Source organism: Sminthopsis crassicaudata, chromosome 2, assembly GCF_048593235.1.
Source record: "Sminthopsis crassicaudata isolate SCR6 chromosome 2, ASM4859323v1, whole genome shotgun sequence".
Classification (NCBI taxonomy): Eukaryota; Metazoa; Chordata; class Mammalia; order Dasyuromorphia; family Dasyuridae; genus Sminthopsis; species Sminthopsis crassicaudata.
In genome coordinates this window covers 325,078,815-325,102,885 of record NC_133618.1, presented here as the reverse complement: position 1 = coordinate 325,102,885, position 24,071 = coordinate 325,078,815, and the positions used below count along the sequence as shown (strand labels likewise).

Sequence of the window (24,071 nt, the reverse complement as noted above, 5' to 3'; positions counted from 1 at the left end):
GTAAAACAAGGTTGTCCACTATCACCATTACTATCCAGTATTGTATTGGATATATTAGCTTTGGCAATAAGAGACAAAAAAGAGATTAAATTAATGGCAGATAATGAAGAAAGCAAATTATCACTCTTTGTAGATAGATATAATAGTATCAGAAAATTAGAGAAACCTAGAGAATCAATTAAAAAACTACTAGAAACAATTCACAACTTTAGAAAAGTTACAGGATACAAAATAAATCCACATAAATCATTAGCATTTTATATATTACTAACAAAGTCCAGCAACAAGTGACACAAAAAGAAATTTTATTTACTAACTGTAGATAATATAAAGTATTTGTGACTACCAAGGCAAAGTGAAGAACTATAGGAATATAATTACAAAACACTTTCCATACAAATAAAATCCTATCTAATCAATTGGAAACATATCAAGTGCTCATGGGTAGGCGGAGGTAATATAATAAACATGACAATTCTATCTAAATTAATCTACTTATGCAGTGCCATACCAAACACCCAAGAAATTATTTTACAGACTTATAAAAATAATAACAAAGTTCATCTAAAAGAACAAAAAGTCAAGAATCTCAAGGGGATTAATGAAACAAAATGCAAATGAAGGTGGCCTGGCTGTATCAGATTTAAACTATATTATAAAGCCGTGGTCATCAAAATCATTTGGTTCTGACTAAGAAATAGAGTAGTCAATCAGTGGAATGAGCTAGGTTCACAGGACAAAACAGTCAATGACTATAGTAATCTAGTGTTTGACAAATCCAAAGACCCTAGCTTTTGGGATAAGAACTCACTATTTGACAAAAAACTGCTGAGAAAATTGGAAATTAGTATGGGAGAAACTAGGCATTGACCCATACCTAACACCCTATATCGAGATAAGATTGAAATGGGTTCATGATTTAAAGTGTGATATTATAAGCAAATTAGAAGATCTGTGGAAAAAGAAGGAATTTGTGGCTAAAGAAGAACTTGAGTACATTACTGAATCCAAAATGGATAATTCTGATTTTATATATATATATATATATATGTTTGTACAAACAAAACCAAGGCAGACAAAATCAGAAGGGAAGCAATAAACTGGGGAAAAAATTGACAGTCATGTATTTTGATAAAGACCTCATTTCTAAAATATATAGATAATTGACTCAAATTTATAAGAATTCAAGCCATTCTCCAAATGATAGTCAAGGGATATGAACAGGCAATTTTCAAATGAAGAAATTGAAACCATTTCTAGTCATATGAAAATGTGCTCTAAATAATTATTGATCAGAAATGCAAACAACTGTGAGGTACCACTACATACCTCTCATATTGACTAAAATGACAGGAAAAGATAATGACGAATGTGGAAGAGGATATAGGAATATTGGGACATTAATATATTGTTGTTTGCTTGAATTTTATTTTCTTTCTCAATTTTTTCCATTTTGATCTGCTTTTTCTTGTGCAGCATGATAATTGTGGAAATATGTATGAAGTAATGTAGTGTTTGACAAATCCAAAGACTCCAGTTTTTGGATTAAGAATTCATACTAATATATATACTTTTTTTGAAGTGGTATTTGTTGCTATGTATTTTGAATCTTCCCTGTACTGCTGGATACCAGATAATGTCATCTTTTGTTTTGTTTCATTTTGTTTTGTATTCCTTTTCTATTTTTCTATTTTTCTTATTCTTTAAATAAAATAAATTTTGAAAAAATAATAAAGGAATTTGAAACTATGCTATAGAGGATTGACTGAAGATAGTTGGAATAAGTATATTAGAAAATGCTTAAGGGAGACAAGAGCTCACCTCAAATTTTTGAGGAATAAGTACATAGAAGAAAGAGCTTCTTAGAATAAGAGAACTAGCCTCGGAGTCAAGAACTGGGTTTAAGTCCTCAATCTTTGTGTTGTTAACCTTGTATGTCATTATGTCATTGTGTCATTATGTCATAATAACAAACTTTTTGTGTTATTAATTAAGTTGCTCAGTCACAGATAAGTTGATGATCTAAATATGTGGAGGAGGTTTTCACATAGAGTTCTATCCATTGATGAAATCACAAGTCTGGATGCTCCCTATTTCATTATCTGACCATTTTCTATATAAATAAAAGAGGTTTTAGGCTTATCCTAAGAGTTCAATTCTTATTCTAAGAATTTGAGCAATGGGTAGAAGTTGAAAAATGGCATATTTTAGCAAGAACTTTCCTGACTATTAGAACTGTCCAAATAGGGACAGGCTATTTATTGGTAGTAAGATGCTGTCCTAGAAATCTTTAAGTTAATGCTTATCAAAAATGTGGTAGAGATAGTTCACATTTAGTTATCTGGAGTATTTCTGAAATGTTTACCAATTGTGAGATTCTTTGAATCTAAAAAATCATTTCCCATTTATATTCTTCATTTTCATTTGATTTTGGCTATTGTAAAGAATATGTTTTATACGGTACCATTCTTGTTGGGTGAAACTTGGTAACATTCAGGATGCTTCCATTAATTAGTTCCGTATTGAATTCATGTTTTTGTCTCTCTTGGTTTTAGATACTTCCACCTGCCCCTTTCCCACAGTACCTTTCAGTGTAATTTCATTAACATGTTTTCTGTGATCTCTATGGATCTAATGGCAAACAATGCTTGCAATTTCTAATGATTGTTTAAGTGAAGGGAATTCAGAATGTCAGAACTGAAATGGATCAGTCACATTCACTGAATAATAGACTTTTCCCATGTTATATATGACATTAGTATTACAGATGAGGAAATAGGTCTAATGAAGTTGTTTCTTGCTCAGGTTCACACAATTAGTTAAGTGACAGAACTTGAACTGGAATCCGCATTTCCTAGTTCCTAGTCTAATACTTTTTCTAATATACTAACCTATTCTGCCTAAGCTTTTATATTTGGAATGTATATATGTATATGGAAAAATATATATATACATATATATATAAATATATATTTAATCATAGGGATTAGAAATGTATCTTTGATTAGCATAGAAGTGAGTGAGATCTATTACAATGTTCTTCTTTGAGGAAATTTTCATTTTTCTTCTAAGAAGAAATTGGTTTGTTTCCATGAGAGAAACTGTTGGGGGTAGTGGGAAACTAATACATTACCAATTTGAGTGCTTGATATTGACTGCTCAGCTACCATAGTGAAGAGAACCATGGGAACAGACAGACTTTGTTTTTCAGTGATGTTTTGCTTGCTTTGGGTGGTAAGAGCTGACTTTCCAATAAAGAATTCATTGGTGTTATATTATTAGAGTGCACATATTGACTTTAACCAGTCAGGCTTTGCTGAGCAGTGGTGCTAAAAGTGACAATGATAAAGTTCGCTGGGGAGGAGTAAGGAAAGTTCACAAGGATTGTTGAACAAATTTTCTTGTAATAAAATAGGTAGATGTTGGCAAAAGCTATGGAAAATTACAAGATATTACAAAATAAAGCCAGATTTCATTTCTTCAGTTAACAAACTTTTATTGCAATTTCATATATTTGAAATAAAATTAAGTAATGCAAAAACTTCATTTTATCCCAGCAGTTCAAATTCCCACCCCCACCCCCACCACATATTTTATCAGTTGAAGCAACACAAAGCAAAATGTTATTGATATTGGGGATGTACTCTAAGAATAAACTCAGTTCCATTAAGTCCAGAGCTTGGAGGTAATGGACCATGAGATACACTGGAATTAAGGTTATTATTTTATAAGCAGTTGTAATGTTAATAATAATTATTAACTCACTCTTCCTTGACTCTTCCCTTTCCCCCACATCCAATTAGTTGTTATGCTTTGTTGATTTTATCTCCACAACAACTGTTGTGTTTATTCCCTTCTCATGAATCACATGGTCATGAACCCTAAGGCAGGACCTCATCACTGGTCAATTCTAAATCCTACTACGTATAATAAGTCTCCTTGTCTCTAATTTTCCCTTTCTTTTTTTATTACTATAACTTTTTTATTGACAGAACATATGCATGGGTAATTTTTTACAACATTATCCCTTGCACTCACTTCTGTTCCAACTTTTCCTTTTCCTCCCTCCACCCCCTCCCCTAGATGGCAGGCAGTCTTATACATGTTAAATATGTTATATCCTAGATACAATATATGTATGCAGAACCATACAGTTCTCTTGTTGCACAAGAAGAATTGGATTCAGAAGGTAAAAATAACCTGGGAAGAAAATTAAAAAATGCAAACAGTTCACACTCATTTCCCAGTATTACTTCTCTGGGCATAGCTGATTCTGTCCATCATTGATCAATTGGAACTGAATCAGATCTCTTTGTCGAAGATACCCACTTCCATCAGAATACATCTTCATACAGTATTGTTGTTGAAGTGAATAATGATCTCCTGGTTCTACTCATTTCACTCAGCATCAGTCCATGTAAATCTTTGTATTCATCCTGCTGGTCATTTCTTACAGAACAATAACATTCCATAACATTCATATACCACAATTTACCCAACCATTCTCCAATTGATGGGCATCCATTCATTTTCCAGTTTCTAGCCACTACAAAAAGGGCTGCCACAAATATTTTGGCACATACAGGTCCCTTTCCCTTCTTTAGCATCTCTTGGGGATATAAGCCCAGTAGTAACACTGCTAGATCAAAGGGTATGCACAGTTTGATAACTTTTAGGGCATAATTCCAGATTGCTCTCCAGAATGGTTGGATCCATTCACAGTTCCACCAACAATGCATCAGTGTCCCAGTTTTCCCGCATCTCCTCCAACATTCATCATTATTTTTTTCCTGTCATTTTCCTCCCAAACTGACAGGTGTGTAGTGGTATCTCAGAGTTGTCTTAATTTGCATTTCTATGATCAGTAGTGATTTGGAGCACCCTTTCATATGGGTAGAAATAGTTTCAATTTCATTATCTGAAAAATGTCTGTTTATATCCTTTGATCCCTTTCTTTTTTTAAAAAAAATGTATTTATTTGTTTAAAACATAAATACAAAATAGAAAAAAAAACAGAAAAGGATAAAAAAATTGTCATGTGCACAAGAGGATTTGAAATTTGAAACAATAAAAATCCAATTCAAGAAATTATATTATATATACCGCACATTGTATTCAGAGCTGTTCATCTTTTCTTTGTTTCAATATTGGTTTTCTATTATTCTCTTCTGTGCACTTTATTCTTTCATAAGAAGGGAGTAAACACAAGAGTTTTATCCTTTCCTCCCCCCACCATGTCCCCTAAGTTGGTTACAGTTAAGTGTGAATATATTTATACATATTGCCACATACATTATGTATTTATATCTATAAATCTACATAAATAGATAAAAACATACACATATACATTCATTTATATCTATGTAAGATTGTATTACACTTCTTAGTCTTCTGTTTCTCTGAAGGTATATAAACAACATCATTCTTCTTAGTTTTGAGTCTATATTTTTCTAAATTCATCAACTCATCATTTCCTACATGATAGTTTTTTTTCTACCATATACTATTTAGTTGTTTTAAACAGACTAATATAAAATTGATTAATATGGCTGACATAATATAATTTCCCTATTTTTCTCTTTTAACTTTAACTTGGGAGAGAAATTATTACTATTCCTGCTTTTTTCTAACAAATTCTTCATCATTATATCTTTGTGTATAACTTGTTTCCTAATTAATAAATTTAGAAGACTTTTATATCCTTCCCAGTCTCTCTCCTCTCTCTCTCTCTCTCTCTCTCTCTCTCTCTCTCTCTCTCTCTCTCTCTCTCTCTCTCTCTCTCTCCTTTTTAACTTCATGTCCTGGGATAACAGGTAGAGTGCCTCTGGCTTCAGAGCATCCTTCAGTTCTCCACTTTGGCCTGAAACAAAACCAAGAATTGTACCTCCTCTATGTGCCATAGTCAGAACCTTCTGCACTCACTAGATATGTGCTGACTCTTTCTCAGCTAAGGGTGTCTCAGCAATACAGTTGGGCTCAGCATTCCTTTTTAGTAGAGGTTCCCTCAAAGTTCCCATTCTCAGGCACTGACTCCTCATACTGTCTGGGCAATGAAAATTCCTGTAGTTGGGGCCAAGGCTACTTCTCAATCCAATTAACCTAAGGACAGGCTGCATTTTCAGTGGAACTAACTTGGAAGTGTTTACACTTCACTGCTTGGTCCCTTCCTGCTATCTTTCTTTGGATCTTCTCTCATTGTCTCAGGAGGATCTCTGTTCTGCCTCAATTCTTAATTTGTTAAATTGCTTCTATTTAGCCCTGATGCACATTTTCATCTTGTTTGTGACTGGGGAGGGGAGGAATTCTGATTAACTCCATCATCTTTTAGAATTTTCTTCTAATTTCTCCCTTTGTCATATCATACTTCTCATAGAACTTAAAATAATCTCCCCAGTACAATGGTCTGATCATATCATTCTATTCCTAAAACAAAATAAACAACTTCAGTGACTTTCTATTGACTTTAAATTAGGAACATTTTATCCTGAAATGTAAGTCTCTCCACAATCTATACTGTCATCTTTCTAATCTTATTTCACATTGATGAGATCAGGATAGCAATTCCTAATTCAAAATAAACTAGTGTGAAATTCTTAATGGCCATTCTCTTTGATAAAAGAGATATTTATTTAGGAGAAGAGGTTACAGACAAAATAAGAAGTAAAATAGGCACCAGGAGTGGCAAATATGAAATCGAGTTGGGAGATCAAAAGGGTTACCAAGGAAAGGATTTTGAAACAATCCATTAAAGAAATATGCTGTGAGATCAGAATATGTATTGATTGGCCGGTTAAATCCATAGCAGAGTTGAACAGACTAATCAGAATTACCTATACTAAGGAAAAAGACACCATTAAAGAGAAGGCACCATGAGGGAGAGATAGAAACTATGGCATAGCTAACTTATCCCTGAAAAGGACTTAGCAAAGATTTTCATCTTTTGTAGGAAAAATATAACATTGGGGGTTTCTCAGGGGAGAAGGGGAAGCAGCAGAGAAGAATTTGGTAGCTCATAGGGAGGGATCAAGGAGGAATCAAATGGAATGCACCTGGCTGGCCAGGTCCTAGACCTGCCTAAAGATATGCTAAACAATGTCTCAAAGGTTCTTTAAAGATGCCCAGAGGTAGCCTCAGACTTGGTTATGTCTGATAATATCCAAATGGGCTCCTTCCTGATACGGGAGGAGAATGAGCTCAAAGTTCACATCACACACATCACTTTCCATTATCCCCAGAAGCATCGATCAATCCTCATCTTTTCCTTTCAGACTAATTCCTTCAATACTTAGTTTAGATCAGTCCACTATGAACATTTTCTTGCCTAACTGAAAATGATCTCTTTCTCTTCAATTTTTTTTTCTACAGCACTTTACCTGAATCTCTTCTTTTCCTCCCTCATGCTTTCCATTGCATTATGCTTCTCTGTGCTCATGTTAATTACCCATTAGTAGCATGTAAGCTTCTTAAAATAAGTATTACGTTATTGGTTATTTTTGTCTCTCTAGTACCTCAAAAAGCTTTTTGCACAAAGTAGAAAATTAGAGTGATAACTTCTGAGCCATGAGGTATCTTAGAGGGTATTTAGTCCTTGTCTCATTTTATAAATGAAGAAACTGACCAGAAAGAATAAGTGATTTGCCCACAATCAAATAGGTAGTAAAGCCAGAGCTTAAATTTAGATCTTTTTATTCCATACTTAACATTCATCCAACCCATACATCCAGTCTTCTATTGTTAAATTGTTATGCCCTTCAGGTTTTTAAAGTTCTTTCACTGTCTCTAGCACACAAACACACAGAGACATACATATGCATATATGTTATATACTATGCACAAATGTATATAAATGTATGTAAGCATGTATACATATGTTTATTTGTGTATAGATTATAGATAGATGGATGGATAAATAATAGTTTTTCTTTCACCATAACCCCTTGAGAAAGATAACACTGATCACTGACATTTAGCATGATGTTTTCTTAAAGAGTCTGACAGTAAAATTAAAATTAAGGAAAAAATTAAGTATTCTTTGGCTCCAGTTAGTAGTTTTAGAAAAGCTAGATTATCAATAACAGGAAGATAAAGATAAAATTTCCTTTTGTGTGAGGCATCAGGTGAATAACTTTGATCTTTAAAGATCTTTAAAAATGAACTTTTGATCTTTGAAACCAAAGAAGGATTTTATGGATGTAGTAACAAGTAGTATAGGTGGAAAAGGTAAATTTAGCAGATTTAGGGCCTCATAGGCTGGGAAGTATCACTGCTGACCCATAGGTTTTGCTGGAAAATGTTTTAAACCCTGGTAAAATTAGGGATGTAAGAGAAAAGAATAAAAGAAGTAGCAAAAGACCAAGCAAGGTCTTTCCCATTAACACTCCTTAGGATATTAATTCCTTGGCAAAGGAGGTGAGTAGGAAGTGAGTTTGCAAGATAAATTCAAACAGCAATCTAATGCTATCATTAGGAAAATAGTGAATAAAAATCTATTCAGATAGAGATAATCCAGAGTTTTTACTAGTTGCAGAGTTTCATTGGTTTGCAGAATTTACAGAATAATTTTTTTTTCTTGCAAAGTCAACTGTATCAGAGGTCTCAGATAGGGATTGCCTTTGTCACCTAATGGGTGGCTAGTGAACATAAAATTTGGAGAGTTCTCTCTGCATAGCTCCAACAAAGATGAATCCCTTTGATAGAAGTTCCTAGACAGAGAGAGAAAAAGAGGCGATTCTTTAAAAAAGAAATGAGCTTAGTGGACTGGATCATTCTCTAGAGAGGTTTTCCACTTTTCATGAACAGGTTGCTTCAGGTGTAATTAGATTCTGCCTTTGGGGCAGAACCTGGTCTGCATGGCATCAAACTTTAACTGTAAGCCTTCTCTACTTGGCCACTATACAAGGATAAGCAAATCAGCTAATGAAGGGCAGATCTACAAGGATATCAGGGCAGCTTAATAGGTCTTCAGGGAAATGGGATTGTATATACAAATAAGTACTTTAAAGATGAAGAGAGGAGGCATTGTGTTTCCCAACCACATTAGCAGAGTGCAGGTGATTATACTATTTTCCTATATGGAACTTTAGGCATGGCTTTTGAAAATAGATTGGATAGTTGATGATCAGAGGCAGAGTCAAAATCAATAACCATTAAGAGTCTACATGTGCCAGGCATTGTGTTAAATTTTAGGAACCCAAAGAAAGATATTAGATAAGTTCTTAAGGACCTTAGGATCTAATAGATAAAAACAATACATAAAAAGAAGTTGACAGAGGGGAGGGAAGAGTAAGGATGAAAGAATAAAAGATAAGCATGAGGCACTAGTATGAATGAATGGAGAATGAAGTCAAAAGAACTATTGCATGTTACAAAAGTATAAATAAAAGGATTAATAAAACAAAAATAAATGGCTACACTTGGCCCTGGGGAAGAATTGAGAAAATGTTCTTCTTTCTAATCCTTGGAGATATGGGAATTATTGTAGTGTTCTTCTCTCTAAATTATTATTGTTCTCTGGGAGCAGGTTTTTTGGGAGCTTCTGGAGGCAGTCTTAGTTTCAATTCAGTTTCAATAATCACCTCAAATGCAGCCAGGAGTTAAAGTCCAGAGTCTTTATTTTTTCCTTCAAAGTATTTTTCTGGGGCCCGGTTAGCTTTAGTAGAGGCCTATCTCTCTCCTTGGTTCCGAGAGCTCTCTATGAATCCAAAGGTTTGTCCTTTAACCTCCAGCCAGCTTCAGCTTCTCTTCCTCCCAATGTCTCCAGCCAGCACAAAGGTTGAAGTTGGAATGAATCTTGACTCCTCCTCCCAGAGAGTGGGCTTGTGGGTTTGACTTGTAAATAAATCTCTTGGAAGTCCATCCTAGTTGTGAATCTCCTGGAAGTCCCCAGTCTATATATGCTCTCCAGAGTGTGAACTCCAATGTGTGGACCAATGTATGAACTCCTTTAAATGTGTGAAATAAGTACATTACCTTGTTTCAAGTTCTGGCCCATAACAAATTATCACTATGGAATTCTGCATATACTGTTAGATATAATAGATGTATGTTAAGTTTTCTTAACTCTTCCTTCTCCCTTATTACAAAGGAAGAGATGGTTCACTAGATAGAGATGTGTGGAATATAGGAAGGATATGATTGTTAATGACTTTAGTGATAAAAAAATAAATAAAGCATTGAAAAAATTGTGTTAAAAGATGGGAAATAAAGCTAAATAATGAAAAGTAAGGTATTTCTTATAGAAAGTGATGAAAATTATCATTTCACTCTTCACCAGTAATACAAATCTTCCCAGTTTTCTCTAAATTCATCATAGTCATAATTTCTTACAATGCAATAGTATTTTATTTATCTACGTGTACCATAATCAGTTTAACAATTCCCCAATGGATGAGTACCCACCGTTTTTCCATTTATTTGCCAGAACAATAAAAATACTGTTGTAAATATTTTATATTTGTATGGGTTCTTTTCCTTAGCCTTTGACTTCTTTGTGAATATGTTCTTAGTAATGGTATCACTGGATCAAAAGATACCAACAGGTTAGTGATCTTTTGAATCTGTTTCCAAATAATTTTCCAAAATAAAACCTATTCTTACTCTATCAATCATGATTTAATATGACTATCTTTGTATAGTCCCTCCAACAATTTTCATTTTAACTTTGTGTCATCTTCAAAAAATTTATGGATATGTAATAGAATCTCAGTTGTTTGATTTACATTTTTCTTATTATTATGTTGTTGCTGTTGTTCAGTTGTTTCAGTTCTGTACAACTCTTCATGACCCTATCGACTTCTGTTGATGGAGTTTTCTTTGCAAAAATACTAAAGTGGTTTTCCATTTCCTTCCTCAGTGGCAAGTAGTGGTTAAGTGGCTGGTACAAAGTAACACAGCTAGGATGCTTCTGAGGTTAGATTTGAACTCAGATCTTTCTGACTCCAAGCCCAGTGTTATATCCATTGCTCCTTCTAGTTGTCCCTTCTCTTATATGGAAAACTTTTTTCACATGGTTGTTGATAGCTTGCATTTCTTTTTTTTTTTTTTTTTTTCATTTGAAAACTGTCTCCTTAAAAAAGGATATAAGGCTACCCTTATATAAAGATATAAGGATAAAGGTATTCAATTTTATGTTGTGAAATGGCTTTTTAAAAATAATCATATCAGTTTCACATTAACTTAGTAAAATGAGCAGAAACAGAAGAAAAAATAATATAATGACCCCAAAAATGTAAAGAAAACCTTGAAAAGTAATCAGAAATTCTGATCAATATATATATATACTAAGATTTAAATGACCCAAAGACTTGGCATTTCCCCACTCTCTAGCTGCTAGACACAGAGTTATGTTTTTCGGATCTCTGCCTTTCATTCCTTAAAGAGCAGTTCAGAATCTTCTGATTTCAGTAGTCCAAACTACCACTTTGCTTTTCCCACAGATGATGGATAAATCTCCTTTTAATGTCATCTCATCTTTTTGTCTAAAACTGTATAAATTTGAGTTCTGACTCCCTTTGAACCTTGGATCCAAATATATACATGATAATATAAATATTATAAAATAAAATATAAACAACATAATAAAATTCAAATAAAAAGATGGAAAATTGAATGATATGAAATCTGAATAATTAGTGATTGAGTTAATAATGACTTTTATAGAATTACCCAACCATCTTTCAAGATAAAAGTGGTGCATTAGAAAAAAAGATTCCTAGTTCTTGAACCACAGATGGACCAGGTAGCCTCTGAAGTTCCATTCAATTTCATGACCTTATGAAACTGAAAATATAATGTATCTTAAACAAGGAGAGATGAGGCTAATGTTTTCAGTCAGATAAAACAGGTATAAATCAGTGATGACTTTAAGGCTCCTGTCAAGAATATCAATGCCAGGTGTATTTTCCGTCATCATGGCTAAAATTATCATCCTGGGATATTTTTACTCTCAGATCTTTAAAAATATAAAATCAAGAATAATACAATTTGAGAGAGAGAAAGAGCTAGTTTTTCTGGCAATCTTCCACTTGTACCAGCCAGGGGAGACTAAAGTTGCCCCCATCTTTATTTTGATGCTGTGGTTTCTGCTTGACAAAGTGAGTCTAGCTCTCTCTTCCTCTGGCTTCAGCAATGCCAGTTCTTTTAAATAGCTTTGCATAATTTATCTTTTTTTAAATGTTAGAAGTGTTTAGATGCCAAAGCACTTGAGAGAGAAAGAAATAATTAATTTGTCTTTTTTTTTTTAATACTATTTAGGGATAGGATTGGGAATGAAAAAAAAAAAGCTTAAAATCATGAACTGAGCCATATGGTATTTTAGGGAATATCTTTGCAAAGCCTAAAGTTAGTTTATTACCTTACTTTAAGGGTTTTTAATAGTGGTCTTGCAACTTTCAAAGACATTCCTATGATTCTCGAATATGAGACTAATGTTTATCCCTAGAATTTGTATGGATTGTTGGTTTAACTTTGGTCATATGTTTTAAAATAATCAGAAGAAATACAAGAGACTAACTTTATCATTTTACTATTTATCCTTGTCATCTGATTTCATATTTTTCATCCTCCTGATAAGGTAAACTAGTCCTATGCCTTATACTATAGCTCTCTTCAGTGTCTATTTTAAAATATGAATCAGTCTCTAGTAGTAGATATGTAATATGAAGAACAAACTCTAAATTTCTTTTATGTCATATACATCAGCCTATTTCTACTTCATTTCAAATCAGTTAGCATTTATTAGCACCTATATGTGACAGGCATTGTTCTAAACAGCAGACATACAAAATTTATAAAAAGAAGTTAAACCATGTTAATTAATGTTTGAATTTATAGTAAGATACTCCTATTAGATTAATCTTTGATGAGTCCATTTGTAGTTTTTGCCTGACTTTCTAAGGCTGCTGAGGAGAAAAGATGCTTTTGATTTTTTTCTTAATGTAAATAAGACATCTGAGGCATTACTTTTTCTGTAACTGGTAATTATCATATTCTATAAGATATATGCCTATCCTTTCTTCTTTTTTTTTCTTCTGGGCTATTTATGCCCACCTTCTAAAAACATCTTTGCTATTCCAATGACATACTCTTCCACCAATGTGTTTGTGAAAAATGGGTGGGAATGTAACTTATACATATATAGCATGCAAGCACATGAATGATAAAACCCATGTCTGTGAGGCAATTCATAAACTCTGGACTTTAATCCTTGATGTTCTTAGTCTCTTCAAAAATAATTTGTACTACAAAAAATGTTTCTGGGTTAGCTGTTCCACTTTTCGTCCTCTATATGCCTGTGAGCAATTCCATTCCTCTTCTGCTCTTAAACTTTTAAATAATTGACATTTTAAAATTCATTAACATCTTTAACAGATAAACAAGTGTAAAACTAATATTTGAAAGCAGATTTTTTAAGCCAGAGAATTTTAAAATTCATTAAGGTGACTCTTTGGGTAAGTCAGACAAAGCTAACCAGCTCTTTACTCCACAGGATTCTTTTGTTCAGTAACCTCGTAGTCTATTTTTATAGTACAATGCAGTCCATAGCAAAACTCAGGTTGGCTTTCTGGGAAATGCAGACAAGCCCAGCCTATCCTTTATTCATCAAGATTCTGTATTACCTAAAAAGTGTAAAGCCTCTTTTTAAAGCAAAGCAGCTAAAAGCCTGACCATTCATTTCTCTTTCTTTCAGACTAGATAGAGCAATAGAAAGATACTAGACTCTTTTAAAAGGTTTATTCCTCCTATACTGTAGGTACTGATGGAAAGTAGTAACTTAAAATATAGCTGAATTCAGTTCACTTCTAGTGAGCTTGGGCAGCTTCTCCAGCCTTTTCTTTAGTCAATCTGCAGGATCTTACAAACAGGAAACTATCAGCACAGTAGCTGAAACTTCCCTTTCAACTCATTATCCTGCTAGCTTCCTAACTATTTCTAAGGCCTCAAATAATGTTAGTGACTCATTTTCTCCTTACAAGTTAAGACTAATGAGATCTGTCTTCCTTTCTGATATGAACCCGGCAATCCATTTGAATCCTCCCATAAGATTTTACTATATTTTCAGTTAACACCTTCCAGGGTTCAAAAATGACATACAAATGAACTAAAGGATTACAATGCATCATATAGTCTTAGTCATTATTTTTTGTTTTCAAATAGGCATTCAGAACATATATTAGAGAGCCAATCATTTTACAATCTTGCTAACAATCTGTTCTGTGCTTTTTCACGTTTTATCTGAGAAACTTTTTTCCCCCCCACAAATGGATATGACAGAAAAGAAAAAGAAAGACAAATGTTGGAGCTGTTGTTGGAAATTGAAACACCAATACATGGTTGGGAAAGTTGTGAACAGATTTAACCATTCTGAAGAGCAATTTGAAACTATGCCCAAAGGGTATACCCAGCAATACCACTACTAGGTCTACCTCTCAAATGGATTTTAAAAAGAACCCAAAAGAAAAAAGAACCTGTAACTACAAAAATATTTATAGCATGTCCTTTAGTGGTGGCAAAGAATTGAAAACTGAGGGAATGCCCATAACTTTATGATATGTGATTATGATGGAATTCTATTATGCTTTTTACAAGAAATGATGAGCAAGATCAAAATGAAGTGAGCAGAATCAGGAAAACATTGTATAGTAACAGTAATACTGTATGATGATCAACTGAGAATGATTTAGCTATTCTTAGAAGTACTATGATCCAAAACAATTCGGAAGAACTGATGATGAAAAGTGCTCTCCACCTTTAGAGGAAGAACTGATAGAGTTTGGATGTAGATTGAATCATACTTTTTTAAACTGTCTTTTTTGTCTGTATTTTCTTTTATAATATGACCAATATAAAAATATATTTTGGATCACTGCACATGTACTACCTATATCAAAAGGGTAGGGGAAGGAGGGGAGAAAGATAATTTGGAATTCAGAATTTTCAAAACTGAATATTAAAAATTGTTTTGACATGTAATAGCGGCAAAATAAATAAATAAATATTTTTTCTCTACCTTTCTCCCCCAAACAGCAAGCAATCAAATATATGTGCAATTCTTCTAAATATATTTCCATATTTGTCATGCTGCACTAAAAAAATCAGATCAAAAGAGAAAAAGGAAACATGCGAAAGAAAAAAAGGAAAAAAAAAAGGTGAAAATATAATACTTTGATCCACATTCAGTTGCCATAGTTGTCTCTCTGGATGCAGATGACTTTTTCCATCACAGGTTTCTTGGAATTGTCTTGAATCACCTCATGGTTGAAAAGAGCCAAGTCACTAGATTGTAGTCATCTTGATGCAATCTTTAATCCACAATAAATAATTGCTTCTTCTGATTTTCTTGACCCTAAATTACACAAGATAACATCATAAATTATATTCTGAATGCCTACTATATGGAAATTTTAGTCTTGTTTTAATTCTGTTCAAGAGATATCCACTATGTACCTAATCTTTGCCCCACCCTGGACTGGGTACTAAGGAAGATTTAATCAACATTTATTAAATGCTCACCATGTGTAATATATTGCACAAGGTGCTAAAGGAGACAAAGACTAAGTATACCCACTCTTGAATAACTTACAGTCTAACTGGAAAAGTAAAATTGGACAGAAATAATTGAAAAATAAAGATAAGCATATAAAGATATTATATAAATAAAGTGTTGTTCAAAGTCCAAATTAGAGAATAGTAGTTCTTCTTGGAAAAGCAAGGAAACTTACATGGAGGAAATTAATTTGAGCTGGTTAGATTTTGAAGAATAGATTGTTTAATCAGAGGTGTGTTGGAACAAGCTCTATCTGGCTTGGTAGACATAAACAATTATTACATTTTCTTCATGAGCACTTATATCTTAGAAATCAGCTAAGGCTATAAAATGGGGTTTTGTTATTTGTTATATTTGTTAATTGTCTAGGCTAATGAAATTGTGAGTTGAAGCTGGGAATAATAACCTCTCACCAAAGAATCTAATATGTTATAGAAATAGAAATATAGAAATAACATTCTATTACAGAAAAATAACAGAACAGAAGCAGGCAAGAGTCTTGCCTCAACTTAAGTATATAAAGAAATATGAAGTTTTACCTTTCTTTTTCCTGGTTCAAGTTTAGATACATTTGGTAATAACATAAAGGCACAGTGGAAGTAGAGCTAAAAACATAGAAGCCATAAATATTTATTTAGCAATAAATAACCTCCCAAAACACAATGCTTCTGGATGAGTACCTGTTCTCTTCCAACAGTATGCTCTTATTTCTGGGCCAAAAGGACAGTGATTATGCTGATGCCCAAGGGCACATACACTTCAGTCAGCTTCTGTTCTATTGCCTTTGCCAAGCATTAGGATGATGTCATTATCTGGAAGATTCAGGCCAAAGCACATAATTTTTCCTGAATCACAACCAACTGCATTGTTTCTAGCATATACAACTACTGTCAGCATCCTGCATCCTTTGAAAAATTCTATGGGATCATAGAGTTTGAAATCATTCTCACAACTTATTTGATTGTTTTTGTTTGTTTTTTGATAACTCCCAAAATTCTTAACCAAAGTAATTTTATGTACCTCAAAATTCTTAATTCCAAAATAATTTGACTATTTAATTTGTTTCTTTTTGCTGAGAGAATTTTACCAAACAAAAACCAAAATGTGTTACTCCTAAAATTTAGTCATATTTGTGATTTACTTTGGGAGTTCACACAAATGTTCTCTCCATTTTTATTCTTCTTATGCTGAGCACACTTTAATTGTTTTAGGGGGCAAGGAGCTTCCTCACTGTTGATAATTTTAGATAGGGAAATGGAGAGGGTGTCTCAAAAGTCTTAAGTTTTAAGCCTTAATACCATATTTTATATAAGAAATACACACATACACATGTGTGTATGTGTATGTGAGGAGGGGGAGAGAGAGAAAGAAACAAAGAGACAGAGCGAAACAGACAGAAAGAGAGACAGACACAGACAGAGACAGAGAGACAGAAAGACCAGGGACAAAGAAAGAGGAAGGAGGGAGGGAGGGAGGGAGGGAGGGAGGGAGGGAGGGAGGGAGAGAGGGAGGGAGAGAGAGAGAGAGAGAGAGAGAGAGAGAGAGAGAGAGAGAGAGAGAGAGAGAGAGAGAGAGAGAGAGAGAGAGAGAGCGCTGTTTTGGAGTGCAGAAGACAATTTTCTGTTTATGCTAACACGCACACACATATATGTATAAACACACGTGTATGTATACATTGCCAAGCAAATCACATTATCAAGAGACCTTTTCAAGAGACCAAGAAACTAAAATGGACCTAAAATATTATTTTTTGTTGTTGCTACTCTTTTACATTCACATTATTATAAACATTGAGTTTATTGTTTTCCTGGCACTTCACTTTAAATTACTTCATATAAGTCTTTGTATGCTTCTCTGTATTTATCATAGTCATTACTTCTTATACTATATAGTAAGATCATAAAAATCAGATATAGGGATGGAAGAGACCCCAGAAAGCTTCTAGGTTCGACTCTTTCATTGAAGCAAGACAACACTTGCTCACGCACCACAATGGCTTTCCCTCTTTTCTTATTTTTTTCCTGAGAATAAGAAGATTTTAATTACACAAACAAAAAGAACAGACAAAAAATACATATATCATTATGAACTTCCACTAATTGCAACTTAACACAATATGTAAAATAAATTCAACAAATATCCATTTCATTCCATTTTATATACTCTTTCTTTTGTCTCATTTTATGTATTGATTTGAGATTGCTGATCATTGTTATTATTATTTATATATTTTTAAATTTATAAATATGTACATATATAATTTTTCATAATTTCCACATATAAAAATCCCCTTCTTGCTAATTCCTTATTGCTGAATAACTGATTTTTCATATTTACATATTCATATTCTTGCACATTATAAATTTATTATGGTACATTAATATTGTTACATTCATATCCCACAATTTGTTCAAATATTTCTTTTTACTCTACTTAATATTCATGTCGTCTTACCTGGGAGAAAAATTGTAATTAGAAGGTATGAAGAAGAAGAAGAAGAACCTCTGAAGCACATAAACAAGTTAGCAAGATGATAAAAACAGGCATACATGATTACAGAAAAGGGACTTTAATTATTAAAATTGTTTAGTGATATGAATGGATTTTCTCTTTTTCTTTTCTGTGAGCAATTAAGTAAAATTAAGAATTATGTGTACTCAGTAATTTTTATTTTCATAAGATTTATAGTCAGATTGTAACATATTTATGCTTTATATGTCTTCCAATATTGTTTACATAGCACCTCAATATCATCTTAGTTATCCATCTAACTTTAGAAGAGTTTTTAATGTTCTCAGTTTTAGATCTCGTAGCTTTAAGATAAGGTAGTTAAAGAAGATATTTAAGTTTCTTTCTAGTTTCTAAACACAGTCCCCTACTCTTCCTGCCTTCTTTTCCTTTGTATAGCCTGAACACATTTTTTTTTTAATTAAAACTTTTCATTTACAAAGCATATGTATGGGTAATTTTTCAGCATTGACCCTTGTAAAACCTTCTGTTCCAAATTTTCCCCTCTTTCTCCCCACCCTTCCCCCAGATAGCAGGTAGTCCAATACTTATTAAATATATTAAAATATATGTTAAATACAATATGTGTATACATTTTTATACAGTTATCTTGCTGCACAAGAAAAATCAGGTCAAGAAAGAAAAAAAAATCTGAGAAAGAAAACAAAATGCAAGCAAACAACAAGAGAGAGTGAGAATGCTATGTTGTGGTCCACAGTCAGTTCCCACAGTCCTCTCTCTGAGTGTAGATGGCGCTCTTTGGCACTGAACAATTGCAATTGGTTTGAATCACCTCATTGTTGAAGAGAGCAATATGCATCAGCATTGATTGTTGTATAGTCTTGTTGCTGTGTATAACGATCTTCTGGTACTGCTCATTTCACTTAGCATTAGTTTATGTAGGTCTCTCCAAGCCTTTCTGAAATCATCCTGATGGTCTTTTTTTTACAGAACAATAGTATTAAATAGCATTCATATACCATAATTTATTCAGCCATTCTCCAGTTGATGGGCATCCATTCAGTTTCGTTTTTTGCCACTACAAAAAGGGCTACCACAAACATTTTTGCACATGTGAGTCCCTTTCTCCCTTTTAAGATCTCCCTGGGATATAAGCCCAGATGAAACACTGCTGAGTCAAAGGGTATATACAGTTTGATACCTTTTTGAACCTAGTTCCAAATTGCTCTCCAGAATGGTTGGATCCATTCATAGTTCCATCAACAATGTATCAGTGTCCCAGTTTTCCCACATCCCCTCCAACATTTGTCATTATCTTTTCCTGTCATCTAAGAGGTATGTAGTGGTATCTCAGAGTATCTTAATTTGCATTTCTCTGATCAATAGTGTTTTGGAGCACCTTTTTCATATAACTAGAAATGGTTTCAATTTTTTCATCTGAAAATTGTCTTTTCGTATCCTTTAACCATTTATGAATTGGAAAATTTGAATGTAAAAATGTTTTCCCAGTTTATTGCTTCCCTTCTAATCTTGACTGCATTAGTTTTGTTTGTATAAAACCTTTTTAACCTAATATAATCAAAATTATCTATTTTGTGGTCAATATGAGCTCCAGTTCTTTTTTGGTCACAAATTCTTTCCTCCTCCATAGGTCTTAGAGGTAAACTATCCTATGTTCTTCTCATTTGTTTATAATATCATTTTTTATATCTAAGTCATAAACCCATTTTGATCTTATCTTGGTATACGGTGTTATTTGTGAGTCAATGCTTAGTTTCTGCCATACTAGTTTCCAATTTTCCCAGCAGTTTTTGTCAAATAGTGAATTCTTATCCCAAAAGCTGCAGTCTTTGTGTTTGTCAAACATAGGTTGCTATGGTTATTGACTATTTTGTCCTATGAATTTAATGTATTCCATTGATCAATTAGTCTCTTTCTTAGCCAGTACCAAATAGTTTTATGACCACTGCTTTATAATAGTTTTGAATCTAGTACAGCTAGGCCACCTTCATTTGCTTTTTTCTCATTAATTCCCTTGGAATTCTTAACCTTCTGTTCTTCCAGATAAATTTTGTTGTTATTTTTTCCAGGTCAGTAAAATAGTTTCTTGGGAGTTTGGTATGGCACTGAATAAATAGATTAGTTCAAGTAGTATTGTCATCTTTACTGTATTTGCTCTACCTATCCAAGAGCACTTGATATTTTCCCAGTTGTTTAGATTTTGACTTTATTTGTGTAGAAAGTGTTTTGTAGTTTTGGTCATATAGCTGAACACATTCTTAATGTCCCACAAAATCATTTGTCAGTTTTGATGGTGTAGTGTTCTTGTTGGTTTTCTGGAGGTCTCTGGACCAGCCTTCATTTCAGTAGATTGATCATCACAAAAATAACTAGGGATAAAGTCCAAATTCTCTATTGTCTCCTTGTCTGGGGCCCAGGCTAGCTTAGTCTCAGTGGAGGAAATGCGGGATAACAGGCCAGCCACCATGGTGGTGTATGATGGAGCGAATCTATCTGGCTGAGTTTGTCCCAGCTTGTATGTTCTACTATAATTACATCATCAAAAGTATGAATCTTGTAGAATAGGTGTCAATCTTGTAGAACTATATTAAGTATTAAGTACATGTACTAAACTAGAAAACTATTAATCACCATGCTAAACTAAATAATCATTGTATTATCAATTCCACTGAGTTAGCACCTTGTAAGAATCCTTGTTTCAAGTTCAGAGTTCTGGCTCATAACATTATGGGAGCACAAATTATGTTCATAGTTATGAAAGTCAACATAGAAATAAACTGTACCAAAAAGTTTTCAAAATGTCACACATTAGCATAAAAGTCCATATCTCTATCTCCCTATTCCCTACCCTATAGCAATTTCTATTCTTAGAAACAAAACTACACATTTTCTTTTTTTTTTTAATTAACTATAGCTTTTTATTTTCAAAATATATACATGGATAATTTTTCACACTCACCTCTACAAAACCCTGTGTACTATTTTTTTTCCTCCATTCCCTCTATCCCCTACCCCATGTAGCAATAGAGGTGCAATTCCCTTATACATATTTCTTCCTTCTCTACAGATCTGAGAGGTAGACTAACTTTTCTAATTTGCTTATAATATCACTATATCTAAATCATGAATTCATTTCAATCTTATCTTGGTAAAGGTGTTAGTTGTGGGTCAATGCCTAGTTTCTACCATACTAATTTCCAATTTTCCCAGCAGGTTTTGTCAAATAGTGAGTCTAATCCCAAAAGCTGGGGTTTTGGGGATTGTCAAACACTAGATTACTAGAGTCATTGACTACTTTGTCCTGTGAACCTAACCTATTCCACTGATGACTACTCTATTTCTTAGCCAGTATCAAATGGTTTTGACGACCACTGTTTCTTGTCATTTTTATTATATTAGTTCGGCCTACTCATGAGCACTTGATATTTTTCCAATTGATTAGATAGAATTTTGTGTGAAAAGTGTTTTGTAATTGTATTCATAGAGTTCTTGACTTTGTTTAGATTCCCAAATATGTTATATTATATACAATTATTTTAAAGGGAATTATTTCTCTTTGTATCTCTTGCTGCTGGACTTTGTCCGTAATATATAAAAATGCTAATGTTTTATGTGGATTTATTTTGTATCCTACAACTTTGCTAAAGGTGTGAATTGTTCCTACTAATGTTTTAGTTGATTCTCTAGGATTCTCTAAGTATACCATCATATCATCTGCAAAGAATGATAATATGGTTTCTTCCAGAACTATTCTAATTCGTTTAATTTCTTTTTTTTCTTATTGCCAAAGCTAACATTTCTGATAAAAATAATATTGAATAGTAAGTGATAGTGAGCAACCTTGTTTCACTCCTGATCTTACTGGGAATGGTTCTAGTTTATCCCCATTATATCTGATGCTTGCTGATGGTTTTAAATAGATGTTATTGATCATTTTAAGGAGAACTTCATTTATTCCTAGGCTCTCTAGTGCTTTTAATAAGAATAGGTGTTAGATTTTGTCAAATGCTTTTTCTGCATCTATTGATATAATCCTATGATTTTTGCTAGCTTAGTTATTAAAATAATCAGTTATGTTAATAGTTTTCCTGATATTGTGCCAGCCCTACATTCCTGGTATAAATCCTCCTTTATCATAGTGTATTATCCTGGGAATAACTTATTGTAATCTCTTTGCTAGTATTTTATTTAAAATTTTTGCATCAATATTCATTAGGGAAATTGGTCTATAATTTTCTTTCTCTGTTTTGTACCTACCTGGTTTAGGTATCAGCACCATGTCTGTGTCATAAAAAGAATTTGGTAGGAGTCCTTCTTTTCCTAATTTTTCAAATAGTTTGCATAATTTGGAATTAATTATTTTTTAAATGTTTGGTAGAATTTACATGTAAAGCCATCTGGCACTAGAGTTTTTTTTTCCCCCCTTAGGGAGTTGATTAATAGCTTGTTCAATTTCTTATTCTAAAATTGGATTATTTAAGTAATTTATTTCCTCTTTTGTTAATATAGGGTAGGTAATCTATGTTTTTGTAAGTATTTCTCCATTTCACTTAGATTATCAGATTGAGTGATATATAGTTGGAGAAAACAACTCATAATCATTGCTCCAATTTCCTCTTCATTGGTGCAAAATTCATCCTTTTCATTTTTGAGATTAACAATTTTATTTTCTTCTTTCTTTTTTCTTATCACATTAACTAAAGGTTTATCTATGTAGTTTTTTCATAAAACAACTCTTAATTTTGTTTATTAGTTCAATAGGCTTTTTTTTTAACTTGGAATTTTATTAATCTCCCCTTTTATTTTTGGAATTTCAAATTTGGTATTTACTTGGGGATTTTTTATTTGCTCTTTATGTAGCTTTTTTAGTTGCATGTCCAATTCATTGACCTCCTCTATTTTATGCAAGTAAGCATCCAGGGATATAAAACTTCCTCTAAGTTTTGGCTTTGACTGCATCCCATAGATTTTGGGTATGTTGGCTCATTATTCTCTTGGATGAAATTATTGATTGTGTCTATGATTTATTGCTTCACCAACTCATTCTTTAGGATTAGATTATTTATTTTCCAATTAATTTTTGGTGTATTTTCCCTGGCTCTTTATTACATATGATTCTTATTGCATCATAATCTGAAAAAGATGAATTTACTATTTTGGCCTTTCTGCATTTGATATTGAAGTTTTTATGGCCAATTTTTGTATAGGTTCCATGAGCCACTGAGAAAAAAAGTTTACTCCTTTCTGTCTCCATTTAATTTTTTCCAAAGATTTATTATAACTAACTTTTCTAAAATTCTGTTTACCTCCTTAACTTCTTTCTTATTTATTTTGTAGTTTAATTCATCTAGTTCTGAGAGAGCAAGTTTGAGATCCCTTACTAATATAGTTTTGCTGTCTATTTTTTCTTGCAGTTATCTTAATTCTCCTCTAGAAACTTGGATGCTACCACTTGGTGCATATATATTTAGATTTGATATTACTTCATCATCGATGGTATCCTTTAGCAAGATATAGTTTCCTTCCTAATCTCTTTTAATTAGGTGTATTTTTTTTTGCTTTTGTTTGATCTAAAATCAGTATCATTACCCCTCCTTTTTTTACTTTACTGGAAGCATAATAGATTCTGCTCCAGCTTTTACCTTTACTCTAAATGTATCCGCTCTCCTTTAAATGTATATCTTGTAAACAACATATTGTAGGATTCTGGCTTTTAATCCAGTCTGCTATAAACTTCCATTTTATGGGAAAATTCATCCCATTCACATTCACAATTAAAATGACTAATTCTGTATTTCCAGTCATCTTATTTATCCTAAATTATGCTTTTCTCTTTCCTTTTTCCTCCTCCCAAGTATTTTGCTTCTGACCACCAACCTCTTCCCTAAAACAGCCCTCCTTCTTTATAGCCCCCTCTCTTTCTTATACTTTTCCCCTACTACTTCTGTTTTCCCTTCTATTAGCCTCTCCCTTTCCTTTCCCCTTTCCCCTCCCACTTCCCTAAAGGGTGAGACAAGTTTCTCTGTGAAACCAAATA

General features: G+C 33.0%; 1 protein-coding gene across 2 annotated transcripts in view; it reads left to right on the top strand.

The window, feature by feature from the left end:
* Nucleotides 1-24,071, top strand: part of RTN1 (reticulon 1) — a 261,922-nt gene that overhangs the window by 186,021 nt on the left and 51,830 nt on the right. The window lies entirely within an intron of this gene.